This window comes from Sciurus vulgaris (genome assembly GCF_902686455.1).
Source record: "Sciurus vulgaris genome assembly, chromosome: 8".
In the NCBI taxonomy this organism is placed as follows: domain Eukaryota; kingdom Metazoa; phylum Chordata; class Mammalia; order Rodentia; family Sciuridae; genus Sciurus; species Sciurus vulgaris.
This window is the reverse complement of record NC_136468.1, coordinates 53,530,805-53,537,456: the sequence shown is the minus strand read 5'-3', so window position 1 is coordinate 53,537,456 and position 6,652 is coordinate 53,530,805.

Sequence of the window (6,652 nt, the reverse complement as noted above, 5' to 3'; positions counted from 1 at the left end):
AATGGAGGAAAACTACTTGAACTCAATTAAGAACATCACAGAATACCTACAGCTAACGTATTACTTAATGGGAAGAAACAGGAAGCTTTCCGCCTAATATTGAGATAAAGTCAAGGATATCCACTCTTTCCACTTTACTGGAAGTATACAAAGGAATAGAAGTATACATGTTGGAAAGAAAACAAAACTTTTATTTATAGATGGCATGGATTATCTAGGTAGAAAACCTCAAAGAATTAAAGAACTAATGGAACTTACAGGTAAGTACAAAAAGGAAACAGGATACAAAGTTAATATGTAAAAGTCAATTGCTTTCTTATTTCCCACCAAAGAATGATTTGAATTTTACATTTAAAAATTAACACTATTTACAATAACACCAATAAAATGAATTATTTAGCATATATCTGAGGAAGTATGTACAAGTCTAGTTTTAGAAGACTACAAAACCACTAATGAATGAAATCATAGATCTAAATAGACAAAGCAGATTTATGTATTGAAAAACAACATTGTATAGGATTTTAATTATTTGCAATTTGATTTGTGGATTCTTCAATGAATTCCAATCAAAATTCTAGCAAACTCTTTTTTATCACTATGAACTCATCCAATCCAGAGTGTATATGGAAAGACAGAATACCTAGAACAGAAAGCACAATGCAGACACTCCTCAATTTGCTATGGATTATGTCCTGATAAATCCATTGTAAAATGAAAATATCATAAAAATGTATTTAATACACCTAACCCCAGCACATCATAGCTTAGCAACAAAGTACACTATAGACTGTTACGTACCTTCACAATTATAGGATTGACTGGGATATGACTGATTGCTACTGCCCAGCATAAGTATGGACTGTACTCTATATCATTAGCCTTGGAAAACATCCAAATTCAAAATTCAAAGTACATTTCCTGCTGAATACAGACTGACTTTTCACTGTTGTAAAGTAAAAGAATCATAATTGGAACCAAAACTTTTAGCTCTAAAACCACATAAAGATGTGGTTAAATCTTAATTGCATATTTCAAAGAAAAATAAGCAAGTTTTTAGAAGTTCCGTATTATACAATTCTATTTATATGACATCTTGGAAAAAGGAATACTAAAGAGACAATAAATAGATCAGTTGTTCAGGAGCAGTCTGGAGAACTAACCAGGTAAAAGGGGATGTTTTATAGGTGGTTAAAGAATTTTATATTATAATTCAATGGTTAATACATACAATATGACTGTTTTGAACTGTAAAAACTTTTATAAATTAACCTTAAATATAAAAATATTTGTAAAAAAATAAAAATTTGAGAATTCCAGGATGAAATATAAACTGTGACATAAAAGTAACCTAACTATAGTAAAAATAAATGTAATATAACTGATCTGAGTGACCTCTGCAATTTGTAGACTCTATCAGATGAACGGCAAAAATAACTGCATGTAAGCACTGTATATGGTTGATAAAGTGGTTTCTCATGGAGGAACCAAATAAGCATTCTGAAAGTATTATACATTTACATAGAAACTGAATAACAAAACAAAGGAATCATGTATAATGAGAACCAAAATTCTGAGTGTTGGAGTTTAAGTTTAAAGCAAAGTAGGGAAGGATGGAATGACCCATATAATAATGGATTATAATTGGTGACATCAATATGGGATGTTTAGATTAATACAAATGGAAATATGCATAGATATTTGTATATGCATTGACTACATACATAAATATGTTTCTTGGTTCTGTCAGCTGTGAGGGCCTAGAAACAATGGTCATCCCAATGCAACAAACACATCTAGCACCCAGATCTCATCTCCTAATGTTGTACTCCAACAACAGAAATTCAGTCTTAGGAAGGCTGATTATCAGGCTCAGGTAGAGAACATACAGTATGAGTATGGAACATCTTGTAATACAAAAATCTAAAGAAGTACACAGGAAAAAAAAGCAAACTTGCGATGATGAGGATATGTCAAAGGGGCACAGAGCCTAGTCTTAAGCACTCCCAATTGTAAAAGCAGGAACAAGTTGAAAAACTAAATAAAGCAACATTAGATCATAACTCTAAGCAGAAAATATACATTTATGAGTCAATGCATATATAAATAAATGATTGAATAAATTTATAAATGGAGAACAAAAATATTCCTTGCAGAAGATTTCTACATAATTTATGTAAGTACTCCACCATCAAGAACAGAGCATAATTCTAGTCCTTAAGGTTGTGCTGCATAGAGTGTATTCCTTCTAAAGGGATGGGGGTGGGGTGCCAAAGAGTGACTTTACAGTGGAGAAACCTGACAACTACTCCCCAAAGACAAATACTACCTCAGCCTGATGATAAAGGTCAATATCTACAGTTATAAATCATGTTGATAATCTATATCTTTGCTGTGATATAATGAGAATGGTTCTTAACCCCTGTGGTCTTTGTTCCCAAAACCCATAACCCAAGTCTAATCATGAAAAGAGCCTCAGACAAATCCCAATTGAGAGGCAGACTACAAAATGTCTGACCGGCATTCATCAAAACTGTCAAGGTCACCAAAAACAAGAAAAGGCTGAGAAACTGTCACAGCCAAGTGAAGCCTAAGGAGACTTAATGACTAACTATGATATGCTATTCTGGATGAAATTCTATGGGAACATAAGAATGACATTTGGTAAAGACTAAGGAAATCTGAATAAAATATGTACTTTATAACAAAGCATAAATATTGTTACATCGATTGGGACAAATGTACTATACTGATGTAAGATATTAATAGTAAGGACAACTGGGTATAGAAATCTCTGTATTATCTTCACAACTTTGTGGCAAATTCACACTATTGAGAAATAAAGTTTATTTTTTTAAAAATTGCAAAAGACTTACAAGCATAATTCTCCAATTTTTGCAATAGTTCCACACTTAACTAAAAATACACTTAATTTACTCCCCAATGACAAAAAAAAAATCTAAGATCATGCCCACAATTGCACTCAGATCCAAGCCCAGGATTTTGGTGATATCTGTCACATACTTCTGTGTTGTAATAGCCTATAGATGAATAAAACTTTCCATTCTAGATTACATGACAATCTTCAGAGTAGTTAAAACACAATCTCTAGAATCATATCACTCATTGTGAATTCGAGTTCTATTATCACTAATTTCTTGACTTTAGTGTTGATTAAAGAAGACAAATTTTTTCACAGGAATAGCCACAGGTTTTTTTTGGTCTGCTACTTTCTTGTCAATATAAACCACTTCATAGTTTAGACACTCTTGGAGCACTTTACACTTAATCCACTCTAGAGGTCTTGTGAATCACAATTCTTACATCTATAGCTCAGTCCAGACTGTATTTTTAGCAAAAGGCTTTGGAGTTCTTGCCAACCAACATCCTATCCAACTCTCCAATCAAGAACTGAGCTTAATGTTCTCAGTCTTATCTTCTAAGAAAATTCAAGACAGAATACCCTGTGATGGGTATTCCCGCCCTTGCTCTATACTAAATTCTTTTGGATGACTCTTCCAAACGTGGCAGTTTTCAAGGCTGTTAAACAGGGAATGTTCCACAAAGGAAGACTGAGAAGGAAGTGGTAAACAGAACAGAACATAGATGGGTTGCTTGTGAACCCTGAATCAGTTATTTTTCCAAGAGTGAATAAGGTTCTGAAGGCGTAGGACTACAGCAAGGGACCATACCTGGAATTGGGGTCACAGGTGGCTGTGTCTGAACTGTATCATCAAAAATTGAATTAAAATGCATGCATTCTGACTAGAAGATACTGGAATTAAAGCTAATCAGAGTGATATTGGCTTCATAGAATGAAATACGATTTTCTCCTACTAGACAAGGGTGCCAAAAATATGCAATGGAGAAAAGATAGCCTCTTGAACAAACTGTGCTGGGAAAACTGGAAATCCATATGCAACAGAATGAAAATAAACCCCTATCTCTCACCCTTCACAAAAATCAACTCAAAATGGATCAAGGACCTTGGAATCAGACCAGAGACCCTACATCTTATAGGAGAAAAAGTAGGTCCAGATCTTCAACATGTTGGCTTAGGATCAGACTTCCTTAACAGGACTCCCATAGCACAAGAAATAAAAGCAAGAATCAATAACTGGGATAGATTCAAACTAAAAAGCTTTCTCTCTGCAAAGGAAACTATCAGCAATGCGAAGAGAGAGCCTACAGAATGGGAGAAAATCTTTGACATACTTCAGATAGAGCACTAATTTCCAGAATATATAAAAAACTCAAAGAACTCTACACCAAGAATACAAATAACCCAATCAACAAATGGGCTAAGGATATGAAGAGACGCTTCACAGAAGAAGATCTACAAGCAATCAACAGATATATGAAAAAATGTTCAACATCTTTAGTAATAAGAGAAATGCAAATAAAAACTGCCCTAAGATTCCATCTCACCCCAATTAGAATGGTGATTATCAAGAATACTAGCAACAATAGGTGTTGACAAGGATGTGGGGGAAAGGTACACTCATACATTGCTGGTGGGGCTGCAAATTAGTGCAGCCACTCTGGCAAGTAGTGTGGAGATTCCTTAGAAAACTTGGAATGGAACCACCATTTGACCCAGCTATCCCACTCCTTAGCCTATACCCAAAGGACTTAAAATCAGCATACTACAGAGATACAGCCACATCAATGTTCATAGCCTCTCAATTCACCATAGCCAGATTGTCCTTCAATTGATGAATGGATAAAAGAAACTGTGGTGTATATATAAAATGGAATATTACTCAGCCATAAAGAATAACAAAATTATGGCATTTGTGGGCAAATGGATGAAATTGGAGAATATCATGCTAAGTGAGATAAGCCAATCTCAAAAAACCAAAGGACAAATGATCTCGCTGATAAACAATTGATGACACATAAAGGGGGGTGGGAGACGGGAAAGAATGGAGGAAGGAGGGACTGTATAGAAGGATAAGGGTGGTGGGAGGGGTGGGGGGAAGAAAAAAAATAACAGAATGAATCAAAAACTATTACCCTAGGTAAATGTATGATTACAGAAATGGTATGCCTCTACTTCATGTACAAACAGAGAAACAAGATGTATCCCATTTGTTTACAATAAAAATGAATTTAAAAAAAAGGAAGACAAACAGAACTCATTAAGATGACTTTTATCTAGCATATTGTATTCTTTGGGTTTATCAGAATTCTAAATAATTAAAATGCTTTATTGATTCTTCCAAAAACAAAATGAAAAGAAAAGCTAATCAGACAGAAACAAAAACAAAAAAAAGTCCACTATGCTCCCCTTGCATTATTATCTAATGTTTTATTCAATAAGATATCACAAAATCTAAGCCTTGAGTCCATTGCTCCCATTCTTTTGAGAAATAGGAACTGAGAGGCTACCTGCTTCTATTTCTTCTTTTCAAGTTTATACTACTCTCATGTATCTGAAAATGATAATTTGTTTATACTGTTCTATTGACTCCTAGGAACAATATCAAAACTCATTAGGTTACAGCTGTGGATAGCTTGGATTATTTATGAAGGTAGTGTCATTTAAATGTAATTTACAGTGTTATTCTCAATGAATAATTTTTGGTGTGACCTGTGTTCTGAAAACTTCCACTTGTTCCACTTTATAGTTAATGATAAAATGTCATTCAAGCTGCAATTGGAAAAAGATTTAAAGCAGATGTTCAACTAAATAAACTATAATACTCATTTTCTGAAGTGACTGATAGGGAAAAAAAGAGCAATGAAAATAATTCTAGCATGGAACAAAAAATGTGATACAAATTTGTAAAAGAAATAATTTTTCAATAAAAAATTATAAAGCAGAAATATGTATATTTTCACACATAGCTCAGAGATCACATAAATGCCAAGAGAAGTGACAGTTGCTGAAATAAATGTGGTTTTTATGAAAAACAAAGTAGTAAAACAAGCAAAATAGATGCATAAAATGGGTAAATTTTCAGTGTATTAGTTATTGCTGCCTCAGGGCAACTGTAAATTATAAACTTGTTTTTTAACTTTTTTTTCGTATTCATGAATATATTCTGGGTCTGCTCTTTCTTCAACAGCCCTTGTGATTTGACCCTTTGCTGATTTATAATCTTAAAATTTGTAAATCAAAGGGTGCCAGATATCTGGTGGGAAAGATTCACATAAAAAATAAAATGTAATTATGGATAAAACACTAACGTTTGAGAACACCCTTGTTTTTAAAAAGTCAAATCAATTTTAAGATTTTATATCATGTCTCTTTACCTAAATATGATTTTTAGCAAATATTAAAATCTTCTTATTCTTACTCTTTTCTTTCAAAACAGATAATGCTACAGGCAATGACATTGGAGGTTTTACATGACCAAGTTTCAGCTCAAATGGCCATACCCTTCTTCAGAGTCAAGGTGATTAACTCTGCAGTACAAATATCAGTGAAGAGATACACAAAACAACTGTAGATGAAAATTCTTTTGAAATGTGAGAATGAATCTTTCTGCCAAAGAGACATTTTGTTGTGTATACATCGAAACCCAAATATTTCAGCTTAGCCTCTAGAGCTACAAAGAACAAAGCAAAACTCCTTTGAACCAAGTTGCCCCAGAGGACCATGCATCTTAGTGTTCTTACTCAGCACCTACACAGGCAACTATAATTA